We start from the raw sequence: 20,707 nt of genomic DNA, 5'->3' as shown, positions 1-20,707 counted from the left end.
GGGTATTAGGCGCTTCGGGAAGAAGGGTAAGTTAAGCCCTAGGTTCATTGGGCCATTTCAGATACTCGAGAAGGTCGGGTAGGTAGCGTATCGGCTAGCCTTACCACCAGCTTTATCAGTTGTTCATGACGTATTTCACATTTCTGTGTTAAGGAAATACGTGTCAGACCCGACTCATGTCTTGAGTTATGAAGCCCTTGAACTACAACCAGACTTATCCTATGAAGAGCAACCTGTTCAGATTTTGGATAGAAAAGAAAAAGTTCTTCGCAACAAGACTATTGCACTGGTTAAGGTGCTCTGGAAGAACAGTAAGGTGGAAGAAGCCACCTGGGAATTGGAGTCAGAAATGAGGACTCAACATCCAGAGCTATTCAGGTTAGATTTCGGGGACGAAATCCTATTAACGGGGGGATAATTGTAATGACCGCTCTAGTAATTTGGATTAGTAAAGGCAATTAGCACTAATTTATATTATTTTATTATTATTTATGAATTTATTTAATTGTGGACCCCAATATTTAGAAATAAATATTAGAGTTATAATTTCTCAATTTCGGAGATTTTATTAAACTCTAGGGGTATTATCTAGTTTATATGTATAATATGTTATTTTTGTAATTTTTGCTCGGCGACAACGGAAAATGCGATGGATGGCTAGATTGATCACATGAGTAAGTTTAGAACCCTATTTCATAGTGGGGAATATTTTAGAGAAAATAAATTATCGGGATTGATCGGGGTTATGGGATTTGACCATTTTACCCCTAGTTTTAGAAATACCCAAGTTATAACTTTAAGGGCATTTTAGTCATTTTATTTGGTAAAGGTTTAGGTGGCTGCCTAAAGGAGTGACACCTAGCAAATGATTCAGCTGAGATTAATTCTTTTAATCTTCCTTTTTCATTTAAGGACAAAATCAAGAAAATAGGAAAATAAGGAAAATGACATTTTCTCTTGAATTCTCTTTCTTTCTTTCCTTCGGCTGAGGCAACCAGGGCAAGAACCTACCTTTTCATCTTGTTTTTCTGGAATTCAACTAGGGAATCAAGCACTCTTGAAGCTAAGGTAAAACCCTAGAACCTTAGAACATGTTTTTAAAGTTTTCTTCTTAGTTTGAGCTTGTGTTTTTGAGTATTGGTGGCTGTTTTGATTTGAAATGCTTAGGGATCAAATTCTAGGTTTAGTTTAGGTTAATTAAGAGTTATATCAGCTGGTTTGGTTGGTTGATTTAGGTGTTGTGTTAATTTGAGCATAAAAACCTTAACTTAGGTCTTTAATGGCATAATTTGAATTATTGGTTTGTTCTGTGATTTGTTGGTTGGAAATGGATGTTTATGCATTGTATAGGTATACTGGAGAGTTTGGTAAGGTTTGGGATTGATTTGAATTAAGGGGGATGATTTTTTGGTTCCCGGATGAACCGGAATTCCGGTTCTGGAAGGCCAATACCAACCGGTCGACCGGTTGGTGACCCGTAACCGGGATGCGGTTGGGAAGCCGATGCACTGTTGGGGGAATTTCCAGAACCCTAGTTTTGGCCAATTTTGAGATATTTAGGGTATTGCCATGAGGTTTATCGATAGGGAAACTTTTAGTTTCAAGTTTTAAGCCCCGGAAAGTGATTTAGCGAGTCACTCATCTGTATTACTATTATTGTGATTAGGGCATCCATCTAGCACGTGAATTTCGTTCAGGTCGGCCAGCACACTTGAATTCGGAAAACAGGTAAGAACTGTGTATAATGTGTGATATGAATATTCGAATGTATGTATGTGTTAATATATATACATGCTTATTTGTTGTGATTCATACACTACCAACACTTGTACGGTTGTGGTACAAAGTGCATTGGTAAGGTGTATGATGTTTGGAAGTACATCATGGTGTTACCAGCACTTGTATGGAAAGGTACGAGGTGTCTGTGGTACAACACTTAATGGTACTCAAGGTGTGGTCCATACCCTACCTACACTAGTACGATGGTATACTGAGTGCATGTGGTACATGGTACATGGTCGTATCCTAGTTAGAACGTTCATACTCATCTGTTAAGCTCTGCAAATAGGTGTATGGGCGCCTATTTACAGGTCGGAAATTATATGATGTGTTATATGCATTTCTTACTGAGTCTGTTGACTCACAGTTTCTACTTTCATGTGTAGGTAAAGGAAAGGCTATGACTGAACAGGAGTGAACCCGAGCTCAGATGGGATTGTACATGTCAAGCGGCGCGACCTGGAGTGTTCGGTCTCGGGACATCTGGGAGTTGTATTTTGAAAGTCGTTGTGCGACCTAGAACTTGTGTATTTTGAAATGTATAATTTGAAAAGTAAATTTTACAAAGTTTGAAAACGGGATCTCGGGATTTGTAAATATTATATTATATTACAAAGTTTAATATTTAAAGCAAAAGTTTTAATTTGACACGTTTTTCGAGAAATTTCTTTGATTAGCAAAGATTGCACAATAATTGAAAAAGCACTGTAGCGTGCCTTAGCATTAGGGTGTTACACAAGTTTACTTTACTAATGTCTTGGAAAAGACATTCTACATATATAAGTGTAAATAAACCACATTGTTAATTATCATATCATTGTAAATCGATAAATCATGAGACTAACTAGTTTAATCACATAATTATGATTATTTTCTACTGTGTAGATAACACAATAATCATGAATAATAGTGTGATAGAAATTTAATAAAATTTGTATATCAAACATATGATCATGAATAATAACATGTAAAACAAGCAAAGTACTAAAATAAATAATGAAATAAATTCTATTCTTTATTGATAAATGAAATTAAGATTATATTGAAATTGAGTTTTAGGCACAAAAACCCAACACGGGCGCCTTCGCCCCACGAGCTAGAATTCTATCAGTGAGCCTAAAGTCATGTATTTACCTCAATAGTAGGTCTAACTTATACAAAAAAACCCTAATGGGTCATGGGTATGCTCAAATCCAACTTCTAGCTTATAAATATTACTTCACACCTTCATACAAATTACAAAGGGTTGGAATCTATAAGGTTAGAAAACTTGTAAGTAAGAAAACACTATAACAAGAATCTAAGGTTCTTGAGCTTGTAAACCTTATTGTAATACATCAAGATCATTTGGCTAAATACAAGTGACTCGTGAATCACATAAAAATTTATATCTCCATCTTGTACTAATTTATTTAATTTCTTAACTCTCATTTTAAATAGTTTCTTCGTAAATAACATGTATGTATAAGAATATTTTATTTAAGGAAATATATTTCTATTTAAAGAAATAAATTTCTATTTAAGGAAATAAATAAATAAATGATTTTTTGATAAATGAATATTTTATATTCATTGAATTTGGACAAAATCAATTATGTAATATTCTATATATGGTCAGATTTCTATATTCATTACCTGATTTGATTTCCTGAATTAATTGTCAAAATATTCTGACAATTAATATGGCGCAGATACTGATGGAGTATCTCACCTATAAATATAGGGTCTCGGTCCCCGAGCTCCTCACTCATTCTGTTCATAACAGCAAAATCCATCTAAAGAGAGTTGAGAGAGAGAGGAAGCCCGATTACCCACATCAATCGGTTTCGTTTGCAGATCATGCTTATGTGGGACTAAAGCTCAAAGATTCAATGGCTGGAGGTATTTCGATCCTTAAATTATAGTGCATATATGATTTATTAATTCCGCACTTTATTCATAATCATGTATGTTTTAGTCTATACAAATAAATGTCTAACAGTTGGTATCAGAGCGGTTTTTATCTCTGCCTTGATTTTAGTTGAGTTTCATATATATACACATATATACTGTTCATATATATATATTTGTTTTCGGTTCAGTTCGTGTGTATATATATATACTTATATTCATACCATTTATATTATATATACATTTTCATCAGTATATACATATATATATATATATATCTTTATTCATACCATTCATATATATATACTATATACACGTACGGTATATATAATTTTCATTTTTTGGTATATTTACATATATATGTATATATGTTTATATATATTGTATATTATATATATGTTTAATCGCATAATAATATTCATAATATTCATTTTCATTTATGTGATATATACATGCATATATATATATGCATATATATATAAGATAAAGTTATCGGTGTAAAGTTTAATTTTTTCCGTTTTTCATTTTTTGGGTGTTTATTTCGAATTCTATATATATTACTATATTCGTATAGTATTATAGATCGATCTAAGCATTGAAAATCTCTTGAAAAACTTAAAGATGAAAAAAAAAATTCAGTTAAAACTTTTTCGGACCCGATTAACTTCGTGATATTAAAGTTTATATTTTTTCGTGTTTTCGTGCATAAAATCTATGTGGATCTCTTTATTATTTGATTTAGAACATTTTAGATTTGAAAACACGCAATTTGGTCGTCGGAAACGCAATTTCATATCGGGTTTGGGTCGGGTCCGTCGGACACGCATGCAGAAAAACGGGTCAAATTTGACCCGGATGGAGGTTGAAGAAGCTGCCAAACGACGTGTCGTTTTTCGTGGATTGTGGCAGCCGTCGTTGGTCACAAAAGACATGTCGTTTCTGTCGTTCTGGACAGCTTCAGTCGATAAAACGACGTGTCGTTTTTTCCCCCCTGGGAAAACGATGTGTCGTTTTTTCCTTGTGATCAGCCCTCCATGTTGAAAAACGACGTGTCGTTTTTCCCTTTTGCAAAAACGACATGTTATTTATAGGCAGTGCATTTTTCAAAAAAAAAAAAAAAGAGGGAAAAATTCCGAATTTTTTATAAATTTTGTATTTATTTGGAATATTAATTATTTTTCCTATTTTGTGTTAATTTAGTCCATAAATTGCATTTAGTCAATTTTCTATTTTTGTTTAATACATATATCTAGTATAAATTGAAAATAGAAATTTGTTTTAATTTGGTAATTAATTACATGATTTATTTAGGCATGTAATAATTGTGCAATTTGTATAATTGTGCATCTAATTATTTATTACCAAATTTATGTAATTTATTGTTTAAATTAATAAAATTTGAAAAATCTGCCATTAAGTATAGTCTTTAATTCTGCATTTAATTCATTCCATATAATTAATTGTTCTAATTTATATATTTACCTTATTTATACAAATTAATTATTAGTATAAATATTTAAGATATTATATGGTCATAAATGCATAATTAATTATATATTATGGAATTAAGCATTTAATTTATTATCATACAATAATTGTATTAATTTGTATTTATTTGGCAGACTTATTTTTAATACAATTAATTTTGATTTGTATGATTTAAATGCTATACATAAATTCCTTTTATAGTGCTAGATATATTTAGAAATATTCAAACATTAAGATAGGTTGAATATTTTATGTAGCACATTAAGTTTCATAAAACTTCATAAAATTATTCATAAAATATTCATAAAACTTCCTAAAATGAATAAAATATGAATAAAATGTAAGTAATTTTGTGGTTTGACATAAGAAAACATGAACTTGGGACAAATGCTCATATCTAGAACGGCTTTTAATGATCTTCAGACGACCACACTAGGAGCACTAATCTCAATGATTGTCTATTAGGTTAATAACGAAATTACTTTTAGGTAGAGCCCAATACCTAATGTCAAAGTGAATATATAATTTTATATAATTAGGGAGTAGCCACAGCATCCTTATTTGTATAAAATTATATATTAATTAAAATTCACCTTAATGGACATAACTTGTAATTAATTATATAGGTATAATAATTTTACCCCACAGGGATTTTATTATATTTGTATAATTAATTAGGATAATATGTTAAATTAAATTTTCTTAATTTACCCCACAGGGAGTTATGGGGATTTAATTTAATAGTGTTATCACAAATTTAATTAAGGATAGATACTAACCTTCATTTTCCTAAACTAATTGTTTAATTAAATCTATCATAAGGTTCATCTAATTTTATTAAATTTAAAATTTAGCCCACAGGCAATTTTGGATTTAGTAAAATTTTAATCTTCAGTTTATACTTTGGTGTCTAGTGAACCACATAATTTTAAATAATTAGGGAGTAGCCACAGCATCCTTAATTATATAAAATTATATATATTAAGTGGATCAAGATCACATAATGGACATAAATTATGTGAACATAATAATCTTACCTTACAGGGATTTTATTATATTTACATAATTAATATATTAAATTAAATTCTCTTAATTTATCCCACAGGGAATTATGTATATTTAATTTAATAATTTTATCATAAAGTATAAAATTTTAAAACATTTATAAGTGTTTCATACCTTTCATTGAGATAGAAATATTAAACTTTAAGTTTTTTCATAAATTGTGTAAATCTATCATAATCTACATCTAAATCTAATCTTATTAAATTAAAAATTTAGCCCACAGGCAATTTTTGTTTAATAAGATTTCATATTTAAGCATGTTTATTCATTGGTAAAAACATGATTCATTTAAACCTCAAAACTATATATGTAATTTTATTACATCACTATTCATAAAGTTCTTCTATACCAGTAGAAATTTCCAAAATTTATTCTGATAACTTCATCTAAAATGTACAGTTTTCACTGTATAATTAAGAAAAACAAATCACACTCTATTATCACCAATAAATTTTAATTTATTGTGTATGGATTCATTCTAATATAGTTGATGTGATTATCATTAACACACAGTGGATTATTTTAGATTGTTATTCCACATTCATAATTTCTTGCAAGGTTTACAAATAAACCTGAGAAAGTCAGTAACTGTGAGCAAATCTTATCCACAGACAAGATAAGTTCTCACATTTAGAAGTTTAAGGAACAAGCAATATAGTAGTGACTTTGTTTTAAAATTGGCAAAGACCTTTATGTTCCAAGTGTTGGGTTTAATGCCCTAAATAAAACTCATTTCAATATAATCAAATTTACTTATTAATATAGATCAGAAACAACATTTAATGTTGCATGGTTCACATGATTTATTTCTTGATTATATGTACATAATGTATAAATTCATCTGAAACCCTTTTCACATACTTGATCCTGTTTATTGTGCCGTCAACACATTGGAAAGTAAACATGACTATGTGAATAAAGTTTCCTAGATTTATCAGACACAGGGTTTTACTGATATGATAATCTACAACAAGAGTTTACTTGTATTTGGAGAAATACTATGTTCTTTCCAGAACATTGGTTAAAGTAAAGCTTAGGTTGGATGCATGGAGTATGCATCGGAAGGGACCGATATTGAACTTTGACTTAGATTTATTAAACTTACCGTAATATCTATTCAAGTCAATATCGCCAAGTTGATCCTAGATCAAATGATCTTAATCCTGATATGATTAGGCTCAATCTTGAAAGGCTATTCGTGTTCTTTGATTTGTTAGTTAAGCCTACTTTTAGGTCAGGGTGATACGTACATTTTGGGAACACGGTAGTGCAATTGAGTGGGAGCGCTAGCATAAACATGGAATCTATAGCTTCTATCTGGCGAATAGTAAGCAAAGGATGATCTCCTTCGAGCTTGACCAAACGAACATAAATGGTGGAGTACTCATTTCACATTAGCTGAAATATCATTTATACGGGGTCAAGTGTTTTAAGGAATAAATACATTGTAGGGTGTAACGGTAATTTAATCCCTTTACAGTGTAGATCATTCATATAGAGGATCATTGATCACATTAGGATTATAACAATGGATAACTAATGATGTGTCTATATGGTGGAACATATAGAGCATTCTATATACTGAGAGTGCAATTCTAAGTTCTATGCGTGGATTCAACGAAGAATTAATAAGTTAGTGAATTTTAGTGCTAAATTCTTGATCTACTTATTGGAAGCTCGGTTATATAGACCCATGGTCCCCCCACTGGTTGAGATAATATTGCTTGTAAGACTCATGTAATTGGTTTTGATTAATCAATTATAATTCTCAAATTAGACTATGTCTATTTGTGAATTTTTCACTAAGTAAGGGCGAAATTGTAAAGAAAGAGTTTATAGGGGCATATTTGTTAATTATGATACTTTCTATGGTTCAATTAATAAATATGATAAATGACAATATTATTTAATAATTATTTATAGTTATTAAATAGTTAGAATTGGCATTTAAATGGTTGAATTAGGAAATTGGTATTTTTGAGAAAATCAGATACAAAAGGTGTTAAAATTGCAAAATTGCAAAAAGCAAGGCCCAATCCACTAAGTGTAGGGCCAGCCACTTTTGTAGGAAATTTAAACTGATTTTTTCATTATTTTAATGCCAAATAATTCAAACCTAACCCTAGTGGAATGCTATAAATAGATAGTGAAGGCTTCGGAAATTTACACTTAAATTTTCTATTTTTCCTTCGCAGAGAAAACACGAGCCTTCTCTCTCCCTATCTTTAGCCGTCACTTCTTCTCTTCCCTCTTGAGAATTTCGAAATCCTTAGTGATTACGATGGTGCCCACACACATCAAGTGATACCTCAATCATAGTGAGGAAGATCGTGAAGAAAGATCATCGAAAGGAGTTTCGGCATCAAAGATTCGAGAGAAGAGATCCGAGGTTCGGATATTGATAATGCTCTGCTACGTAAAGGAATCAAGGGCTGATATCCGAACGGAAGGAGTCATATTATTCCGCTGCACCCAATGTAAGGTTTCTTAAACTTTATATGTGTTTATTTTATCGTTTTAGAAAGTTCATATTTAGGATGTTAATAAACATACTTGTGAGTAGATCTAAGATCCTGGTAAAATAAATTTCCAACAACTGGTATCAGAGCCATGGTAATTGATTTACTTGCAAGAAATTTGGACTTTAAAACGATTGTTTGTATGTTCTTTGGATGGTATCATGTTGTATTGAGTGTTATTTGATGATTGATTGATGTTTGTGAAATTTTCGTGAAAAATAATTGTGATTTCGTTTCTGGAATTATTTTTATTGGATAGTATGGAAAAAATTAAGCAAGTTAGCCTTTTACAGAACTCAATTTGGATTTTATTTGAATTAGTTATGATTTTTTGAAGATTTGACAAAATCGGGGGCTGTCTTGATAGTTTCACTGATCAACGAACTGTCCGTACAGTTTCGGATTTTTCCTTTTTCTTCAATTTTTCATACCTTTTCATGGAATTAACTTCCAATTTTTTGTATGGTTTTGTATATATACTATTACTATTCCTAATTCAATTCTAATTATCATTTTGAATTAATTTAATTTTTTTTAAATTAATTCAAGATATTAGTGTAATTTGAATTCGAATAGAATTAGTATTTATCTTTTTGCTTAAATATCTATCTTATTTTTAAATTTGATTATATTTTTTTTAAATTTAAGGTCAGATTTTTTAGATATTTATAATATCTTTTAAGATATTTATAATATCTTTTAAGATATTTAAGATATTTTAAAAATATCTTTTAAGATATTTATAAAATCTTTTAAGATATTTTAAAATATCTTATCTTTTAAGATATTTAAAAATATCTTATCTTTTAAGATTTTTTTTAAATCTTTTTAAGATATTTTGACCTTATTTAAATTTAAAATAGACATTTATAATCATGTAATTTTAAATAGATATAAGATAAAAAGTAGGTTTAATTTTAAATTTTTTTTATTTTCGAAATTTAATTTTAAATTCCGAAATTAATTTTTTTTATTTTTCGAATATTAAATTTTTATTTAATTATTTATTTATTCGAAATTATTTATTTAAAATTAAATAAATCCTACTTCCAACTATCCGTATAACCATTGCGGGGAGTATGTGTTTTTAGCTTGTTTGTAAGTTTTCAAAACCTATTATTACTTGATTGCAAATAGCCATGGTTACTTTTTGCCGGATCTAATGATACGATGGCTCCATGGTCAAGATAATAATTTGTAACGAGGTATATTTACAATCTTCTTTCATACATGTATGACCTTTAGCAACATGATAGGACCCATCCAAAGTGTGCTGTGTGAGCCTATGTGTTTAATTTGATTATAGATACATATAGGTTGTTGTTGCTAAAATAAATTATCATAGTTCTTGATAGAATTTATTTAGGCCCATTTAGTTATTGGGCTTATTCAATTAATAACGAGTTGTTCTTATTAAGGTTAAATTCCTCTCTTTTAGGCCTTGTGTAAGAGTTGGGAGCCATAGAAGTGGGTACGACATACGAACCCCACCCTCACACAAACCACCCCAAATTGTGAAGGCCCATTTGCCTGATTTGAATGACTGTACTAGGTTAATTACACTAGTTTAACCTAATAAAAATTGATTAGCAACATAATTAATTTCATTTATTTTGAAATTAATTTAAGAAAAACATAGTTTAAAGAATTTTTTTTATTCTAAGCTAAACTGTGTATTTTCTTGTATTTAATTAAATATAGAATTATAACCATCTAGATTCTTTCCGGAACTTAATTTAAATTTTTCATTAAATATTCCTATTTAAGTTGATATTTAGTTATCTTACTAACCAACTTAAATGCAATATCTTTTGAATTCAAAATTTCAAAATTAAGTTGAGGAATTTTAGGCATTGGTTATTAAGATTCTTTAGATATTTTTTAAGTTAATATCTTTTCGAATATTAACTTAAAATGGAATATTTTCAAATTAAGTGGTTACAACTTAATTTTTGATATTTAATTAAATTTAAATTTGAAAAATATTTAAGTTCTAGATTTTTTTCTAATACAACTTAAATTAGATATTTTTTCAAATTTTGTGGAAAAGATACTTAGTCAAATAAGATATTTTCTAGATAGTTATTTCTAGACTACTTATTATTTCTAATATTAAATAGGAAAATATTATACATTGTGAAATTAATTATTTAAATAATTAATTTTGGTACAATTTATTTTAAGTATATTTTTTCCTAGTATTAAACTAGAGATTAATAATTAAGCCTTCTCTACACTTAATTATTTATTTCTTGAATTTAATACATTTAATTAATTTGAAAATTAAATATCTAAGTTGATTTTTATCATCATACTTAAATATTTCTTTTTCATGACATTTAATTAAATAGAAAATTATTTTTAGTTGAAATTTATTTTTTCAACTAAATTTAAATAATTTTCAAAATATATTTTTTCTTTATTTTATTAATCAATTTTCGAAATTGCATTTCTTAAATGCTAGAATTTCGAATTTTATCTTGAAAAATAGATTAAGTTGTAAATTAATTATTTTAATTAATTCTTGGATCAACTTAAATCAATGATTTTTTCATTTATTGATTAATTTAAAATAAATTGAATTAAAGTATATTATTAGAAATAGAATTAATTAGTCAAAGGAAAATCTAGATAGGTGATATTTTTGCTTGAAGTATTTTTCTAGTGTATTTAATTAAATAGAAAATTAATATTTAAGTTGATTTTCATCATCATACTTAAATATTTGTAATTTTTCTTATATATTTAATTAAATAGGAAAATTATATTTTTTGTTGTAAATTAATTTTATTAATTAATTTTGGGCCAACATTAAATTAGAATAATTTTTTCCAGGATTTATTTTTTATTTTAATATGCATTTTTCGAAAATTGTATTCTTATATACTTTAATTTTTCGAAATGCAATATATATTTATAGAAAATTAAATTTGAGTTGTAAATTAATTTAAATTAATTTTGTAACAACTTAAATATTTTTTCTAAATATTTATTGGAAATTATTACTAAGATGGAAATAATTCATGTTATTTTCATATCCATCTAAGTAAAATTTATAAATATTAAATTAAAATTTATATTTAGAATTTTTCATTCTAAATTGGAAATTGTAATTAAATAAATATATATTTAAAATAAATAGAATAAATAAAGAGAATAAAAGAAAATACAACTCTTTTCAAATATTGAGCTTTATTATAGAGACATTCGATCTCCATTGTGGGTTTTACACCGCGTTTGTTTTAGTGAGTAATCCTCCTAATGGAGGAACGTTCATTAAGCAATTTCGCACCGTTTAACCTCGCATGATAAGTAGTTTGTAAGTGTTTTGTATGGTATGGATCACCCTAATGGTGGCGACCATACTTGACTTGCAAATTATGAAACAATGGTGGAAGCTCATAAGATAGAATTGCCTTGACTCTCGCCTAAACGGGACAACGGCCCCGAATTCCAATCTTGATCGAATAAAAGGTTGCTAGAATGTTTAACATTTTAGACGAGGCCGACAACTCTATTCAATGAATGGTAGCTTTGACTCTCGCCTAAACGGGACAGCGATATCGGTTGTTGAAAACCTTGGAAATTATTTAGGATTGTAAGTTTTAGTATTTTCACTTGTCATTCCTACTTGCTATATGCTTATAATTTACGGAATTGTGTATGAATTTATATTGAACCATGTTATTTTCTCGTTATTAAGTTGTAGTTTAATTTCGAATCTTCATTGTTGGTCTAACTTGGCTTGTTTATCTAATGAGATAAATCCACTAGTGGATTTTCACCATTAGACATACATAATAGTGTTAGATCTCGAAAGATAAATATTGTATATGCGACATCTAGTTTGTTCATCCATTGATGACACCTTAGACTAGTATTTTTATGATATGAAACAAGAAGATTATATAAATAAGATTACTTTGACTTTCGCTAATCGAAGCATCGTTGGATTCTTATTTTAAACGAAATTATCCTAATTCCTCTTAGCTTATTCATTTCGAATTAGCTTTCAAAACATATCATTGGATGAATGGTCTATAAATCATTTCATGTCATTTTATATGACGCATATGATTATAATCCCGAAATTCTATTCCCAATTGATATAAATCCTCAATCTTAGAAATCTCCTACTTGTATGGGCAAATCGACTTAGAGTTTGTATTAGTAGTGTTTGGTCCAAGATAGAATTACTCATAATATTTGGTATAAATTTAAGTCTTTGACTTTAATTTTAGATTCCAAATAGAAATTTTCTTATATTTCTAATTCCGAGAATACAATACGGTTACACTTTTTCAAGTGTTTAATATCCATCTTCTATTAATGGATTAAAGCTTGTATGGAATATGAGTTAGGTATTCGTGACCGGGATCCACTTGAAGTATTCTAAGAACTCTTTGATGTAACTAAACCTATGTCATCATAGACAACTACCACATTTTCTTAATCTATGGCATTTGTATCTTGTTCATAGTGGATTTGACAAGATCAATCTCCGCAAAGAGTTAATATGCCTCGTATCCACCGAAAGTAGTTCATCTCAATCGCGGATGAATGTACATTCGGGGGTGGATATGAGTTTTTCGTTGTATTCTTAAAACGATAACTCTAGATTATACCTTATGCAAAGAAATTTGAAATGTTTGAAAAATTTCATAAATTTCTAGCAATGGTTAAAACCATTAAGGTAAGTGGTTAAAGATCTTGCGGGCGATAGGGGTGGAGAAATAGTTAGTAGATATGCGGTTCAAAGATCATTAAATTGATTTTTGAATTATATCCAAACTTACCTCTAGAAATTTCGAGTTGCAGGTTGATGATTAGTTACTAGTCGTTGCCTAAATCCTTCTATGGTAATACAATTTCGAATGATGTAATGGTTGTATACTTAATGTAAATCATTACTAGATTCATGGATGACCTAATCAAAATCTTAAGAAAGGCTAGAACTGTTAACCATGGTTTGTTAGCTTTTCTAAGTGATTAGGGGTGGACCATCCCATTGTCAATAGATAAGAAAGTGTTTGTTCAAACAAATACTACTTTTCTAAGAAAATGACTAAGTCTGAAAAACAAGTAGCAAATAAAGGAGATATTTATTCTTGATTCCAAAAGTGTTCTATCATCTTATAACATATGATGATCCCACTTTGCCTACGTTGTCTTGTCACAACCGAAGAGATCAATACCATTTAGTTTTCTTCGACATAATTCACAGTACCTTGTCGTAGTGGGAGAGTTTCTAGGAACTCACCTTCTTATGACTTGGGAGACACAAGTGATTAAAATCCATTGTGAGTTTAAACAAGTAATGGATTGTCAAGATAAGAAACTAAGAAGAAAGCCAATAGAACTATGGTTTAATCCATTCACATGGAATGACCTAAAGTTTTCTATTACAAGGACATAAAAGGAAATTTTCGTTAATAAGTCTATTCTATGGACTTAACAAAACTTCCTGTTCCTAGTATTATAGGTTTGAGTTTATCTAAACCTATGGCTTGTGGTATACCAGTAATTACTTACTCTAATGCAAGCAACTTACTTTAGTAAGATCTTTGAAGCATTTTCTTTCTAATGGCAATCTATAGAAGCTTCACAACTTCTTAGGTATAGATTTTATTTATCTAAGGAAAAGTCTTAACTATTCCGGAAAAGATAAAACCATGAAAGAATTTCTTACATCAACGATGAGAGGTCTTAGATATGCTTTTGTATGCCTTAGACCGGACACACAACTTGTTGAGTGGGAGTAATGAGTAGGTATCGGATTAATCCGGGGAGAAGAACATTGGAAGACAATCAAGTAAATCCTAAGATAAAGAAGAGGAACTATATGTTAGTCAATAAGGGTGTGTTTAAAACTCTTAGACTACACCATATCAGATTTCGAAATTTGCCTATGTGCTAGTAAATCTTTCTGATAAGATGGTGATTACTGCAGGGGTGGAATAGTGATTTTCGGAGAAGTGTAAAAACCTATACGAAGTCTAGGTCTACCGGAGAGGGGCGGAATGTTAAAGAAAGGCTGCAGGAAAGGTACTTATTCAGTCTAAGGAAAGTTCTATACATCTTTGGCACCATTCCAAATTGCCTTAAACTACTAGTGTTAATTTCCTGATTAACCAAAAGTAGTTGCCAAAGGTATAGAATCCAGTATCCCAAGAGAGTAGACATATAGAGAGGAATTTCACATTATCAATGGTTTTGTGATTAAGGAAGAGTAATGGTGGAGAAAAGGTTGTGTTTAATTCAACCTTTCAGATCCTATTACGAGGAGTTTACTACTACTACACTTGATTTGTATATCAAGGTGTTGAGATTATTTGAAACGCACTTTTTGTTTTATATTAGTGCAAGTGGGAGTTTGTTGGGTTTAATGCCCTAAATAAAACTCATTTCAATATAATCAAATTTACTTATTAATATAGATCAGAAACAACATTTAATGTTGCATGGTTCACATGATTTATTTCTTGATTATATGTACATAATGTATAAATTCATCTGAAACCCTTTTCACATACTTGATCTCCGTTTATTGTGCCGTCAACACATTGGAAAGTAAACATGACTATGTGAATAAAGTTTCCTAGATTTATCGACACGGGGTTTTGCGATATGATAATCTACAACAAGAGTTTACTTGTATTTGGAGAAATACTATGTTCTTTCCAGAACATTGGTTAAAGTAAAGCTTAGGTTGGATGCATGGAGTATGCATCGGAAGGGACCGATATTGAACTTTGACTTAGATTTATTAAACTTACCGTAATATCTATTCAAGTCAATATCGCCAAGTTGATCCTAGATCAAATGATCTTAATCCTGATATGATTAGGCTCAATCTTGAAAGGCTATTCGTGTTCTTTGATTTGTTAGTTAAGCCTACTTTTAGGTCAGGGTGATACGTACATTTTGGGAACACGGTAGTGCAATTGAGTGGGAGCGCTAGCATAAACATGGAATCTATAGCTTACTATCGGCGAATAGTAAGCAAAGGATGATCTCCTTCGAGCTTGACCAAACGAACATAAATGGTGGAGTACTCATTTCACATTAGTGAAATATCATTTATACGGGGACAAGTGTTTTAAGGAATAAATACATTGTAGGGTGTAACGGTAATTTAATCCGCTTTACACCGATTGTAGATCATTCATATAGAGGATCATTGATCACATTAGGATTATAACAATGGATAACTAATGATGTGTCTATATGGTGGAACATATAGAGCATTCTATATACTGAGAGTGCAATTCTAAGTTCTATGCGTGGATTCAACGAAGAATTAATAAGTTAGTGAATTTTAGTGCTAAATTCTTGATCTACTTATTGGAAGCTCGGTTATATAGACCCATGGTCCCCCCACTAGTTGAGATAATATTGCTTGTAAGACTCATGTAATTGGTTTTGATTAATCAATTATAATTCTCAAATTAGACTATGTCTATTTGTGAATTTTTCACTAAGTAAGGGCGAAATTGTAAAGAAAGAGTTTATAGGGGCATATTTGTTAATTATGATACTTTCTATGGTTCAATTAATAAATATGATAAATGACAATATTATTTAATAATTATTTATAGTTATTAAATAGTTAGAATTGGCATTTAAATGGTTGAATTAGGAAATTGGTATTTTTGAGAAAATCAGATACAAAAGGTGTTAAAATTGCAAAATTGCAAAAAGCAAGGCCCAATCCACTAAGTGTAGGGCCAGCCACTTTTGTAGGAAATTTAAACTGATTTTTTCATTATTTTAATGCCAAATAATTCAAACCTAACCCTAGTGGAATGCTATAAATAGATAGTGAAGGCTTCAGGAAATTTACACTTAAATTTTCTATTTTTCCTTCAGAGAAAAACCTGAGCCTTCTCTCTCCCTATCTTTAGCTGTCACTTCTTCTCTTCCCTCTTGAGAATTTCGAAATCCTTAGTGATTACAGTAGTGCCCACACACATCAAGTGATACCTCAATCATAGTGAGGAAGATCGTGAAGAAAGATCATCGGAAAGGAGTTTCAGCATCAAAGATTCAGAGAAAGAGATCCAGGTTCAGATATTGATAATGCTCTGCTACAGAAAGGAATCAAGGGCTAGATATCTGAACGGAAGGAGTCATATTATTCCGCTGCACCCAATGTAAGGTTTCTTAAACTTTATATGTGTTTATTTTATCGTTTTAGAAAGTTCATATTTAGGATGTTAATAAACATACTTGTGAGTAGATCTAAGATCCTGGTAAAATAAATTTCCAACACCAAGATTCTATTGAAACTTGATTTAGCCATATTTAGAGGTCTTTACTATAAAATGATGTCACTCATAAAGATATGCAAGTTCAATCTGACAATAAAAAATGTGTTGTTAATAAGAATTCTTCTACATTATAGCACCAAAAATTATGGAACATATATCCATAAATAGAATAAATGTTAGTAAATGGTGGGGATATTCATTACACTGATTTTACTAACTTTATTTAGAGCTTGTGTGAAATTCATTAAGAATATGTATTCCAACAAGTCAAAATCGGTGCATATTAGAATTCTATCATATTAGAAATCATACAAGTTAATTAATTTCGAAGACATGGACTCAAATTTTGCATCTCTTTTTTAATGATTACTCACATAAATTATATTTCTACAAAAGTATAGATTTATATGTTTCAAAGACATTTAAATCTTAAGTAGAGAAATAGTGCATATTGCATATTAAGATAGTGAGATCAAATATAAAATGGAGAATACTACATTAAAATTCGTGAGTATGGATAAACTCGCAGTCCATTTGCAAAGTTTCTTTAAAAGCATGGGTTCATTGCCCGATACATATGCCTGGTACACCTAAATCATAGTGTGTGACAAATTTAAGAAACTAAGCATTTTTTGGACATGGGGTGGAGCCTAAATAGCAAACTCCGAACTTTCCTAAATCTTTCTCTATTGATACTCTTCAATGGGGTGTACATATCGAATCGTGTTCTAACCAAAGTTGTTTCTCAAACATATTTTGAGTTGTGATAAGGTTGAAAACCGACTTGATGACATGTACACATTTTATAAATACCCATATACAGTTAGAGTACAATTGTCAAAAAAAAGATATGGGCCCAAATACCATAAATAAGCATTTCGTCATAAAAGCTATAAGGTCTAAGGGTTACATATTTTATTATCCATCTCACAATGCTAGAATTGTGGAATTAAGAATTGACTTGATCAGTGGGAGTGATCAATCTAGGAACCTAGTTTCTGAGAAAGATCATTCATATTTTCTCAAACTTCCACCTCAAGTATTAGATTAATTATGATTTAGTACAACAACCCTTAAGGTTAATGGTTATTGAGAATTCATAACTAACCATTAATAGTCTACAAGTCATTGATAAAATTCTAATAAGTTATGTTATTTAGTAATTGCTTATAATTTCTAAAATAACATGCATGTTGAACCATTTGCTCTTTTAAGAGTTTGTTGGTCTATCCTTAAGATGACTTATTAGAACAATAAGATCAATGTTTTCTAGTGATTACATTTTGTACAATAAGAGTTCAACTACAATATTAATTTGAGACACAAATTAAATTATAGAATGATAAAGAATTGAAGTTGTAGTACAACATGCCATGAATGAAGAAATGAATATCTTAAAGAACAATAAAGTTTATCTTTAGTAAAGTTGCCTAATGGGGTGGAGAACATTAATTAAGCATAAGTTTTTTCACCAATAATATTCATTAGGCAACATTGAGAAACATAAAGATATAAAAGAATATTCATTGCTAAGAAGTTCATTTTGAAATAAGAATCAATAATAAAGGAGATTTACATTCTCACTTGTTTTTATAAATGATTCTATGATAGACCTTGGCATTTGTTGCTCGTGTCAATTCATTAATCAATTCCAAACAGTGAACTAGAGAAGAAGGTATATAGACTACCATAAATTTTTCCTCTAATAGTGGTGAACATATGCAAGCTTAAGGTGTCTACCTATAGATTAAAACAAACATCTCACAAATTGGTATTATATCATCTTTTCCTTTAGGTTTGAAAAGAGAATTATGGAAATAATTATATACCAGAAGGTTAGTGGGAGTAATATTTGTTTTATACGTAGACAATATGTTACTTGCAAATGATGATAAAAGTTTTCTATATAAGTTGAAATAATTCATATCTCAAATTATTATTTTGAGATAAGGAATATAAATAATATATATAATTTTAAATAATTAGAGAGTAGCCACAGCATCTCTGATTAAATAAAATTATGTATTATTTATCTGATATAACTTTTATTTTTAAGTGTGATAAATTCAACTCGAACCAGCATCTGAAAAATGATCTGGAGTGATAATAAATTAAGAACATTCATTTGCTTCTATTTTAGAAGCCTAATGTATGCCTAAGAGTCTGAATAAAACTTTGCATTACATTTGTTTCAAGATCGTTAAGTAGTATCAGAATAACTAAAGTTAAGACCACTTTATTCTTCGTACAAAGTGATGAGGTATCTTTAAGATACTAAAAATCATATTCATACATATTTTGTTAAGATGAATTGACAATCTGGAAATATAGTTAACCAATCAGATTCCAACGTACTTCACTGGTTGTATTGATTCACGTAAATCAACATTTTATTACAACCTTAAGATTACCAGTAAGATTATATTGTGGAGAATCTTGATTGTTATTTCCACTATAGAAGTCGGATTCATTTATTGTTTTGAGGATACATCTCGTATGATGTATTATAGAGTTTCATAGTAGGCCTAGAGTTCAGAATTACAGTTTCATTAGGCCATTAAGAAAATTTTGCGATAAATTCAGCTGCAATATTTATGGCTAATAACTATAAGAGTACTGGTCGAAGCTAGCATATCGACATTAAGTATTTAGCCATAAAAAGGCGTGATAAGTGGTCATTAATCACGCAAACTGAATTGGGTGATCGCATATATCCTTGACTAAAGGCATGCCGCAACACAAATTCAAGGATCATAAAGTAAATATGGGATTCAGTTAACCTATATGCAGTTTTTTATATTTGTACAACCAAAAATTATTCAATGAAACTCTAATTTCGATATTTTCTTATATTTATGTGCACCTTAATTTCATCTGAGAAAATTATCGTAAGAGGACCTGAATAAACATAAGGTTTAGGGTTTATTCACTTAATTACATTGTCACATTAAGTACATTATTATATAATAAATATATCGTAATACATGGAAAATAATACTCGACTTATAATGAGGACATGTCGCTATGATTCGTATGTTTATTATATAATGAGGAACGTTTGGGTTTGAATGTTTTAGTCTAAATGCTGACCAAGTGGGAGAATATAAGAATATTTTATTTAAGGAAATATATTTCTATTTAAAGAAATAAATTTCTATTTAAGGAAATAAATAAATAAATGATTTTCTGATAAATGAATATTTTATATTCATTGAATCTGGACAAAATCAATTATGTAATATTCTATATATGGTCAGATTTCTATATTCATTACCTGATTTGATTTCCTGAATTAATTGTCAAAATATTCTGACAATTAATGTGGCACAAATACTGATGAAGTATCTCACCTATAAATATAGGGTCTCGATCCCCGAGCTCCTCACTCATTCTGTTCATAACAGCAAAATCCATCTAAAGAGAGTTGAGAGAGCGAGGAAGCCCAATTACCCACATCAATCGGTTTTTTTTTGCAGATCATGCTTATGTGGGACTAAAGCTCAAAAATTCAATAGCTGGAGGTATTTCGATCCTTAAATTATAGTGAATATATAATTTATTAATTCCGTACTTTATTCATAATCATGTATGTTTTAGTCTATATAAATAAATATTTTATGGCGTTTTTAAATTTAATGTGTCGATGGCTTAATTTTATTTCCCCATTAAAACTTTACGCGCTCTTCCCAAATTATA

This window comes from Cannabis sativa, chromosome 4 (assembly GCF_029168945.1).
Source record: "Cannabis sativa cultivar Pink pepper isolate KNU-18-1 chromosome 4, ASM2916894v1, whole genome shotgun sequence".
Lineage (NCBI taxonomy): Eukaryota > Viridiplantae > Streptophyta > Magnoliopsida > Rosales > Cannabaceae > Cannabis > Cannabis sativa.
This window is presented reverse-complemented; position numbering follows the sequence as displayed.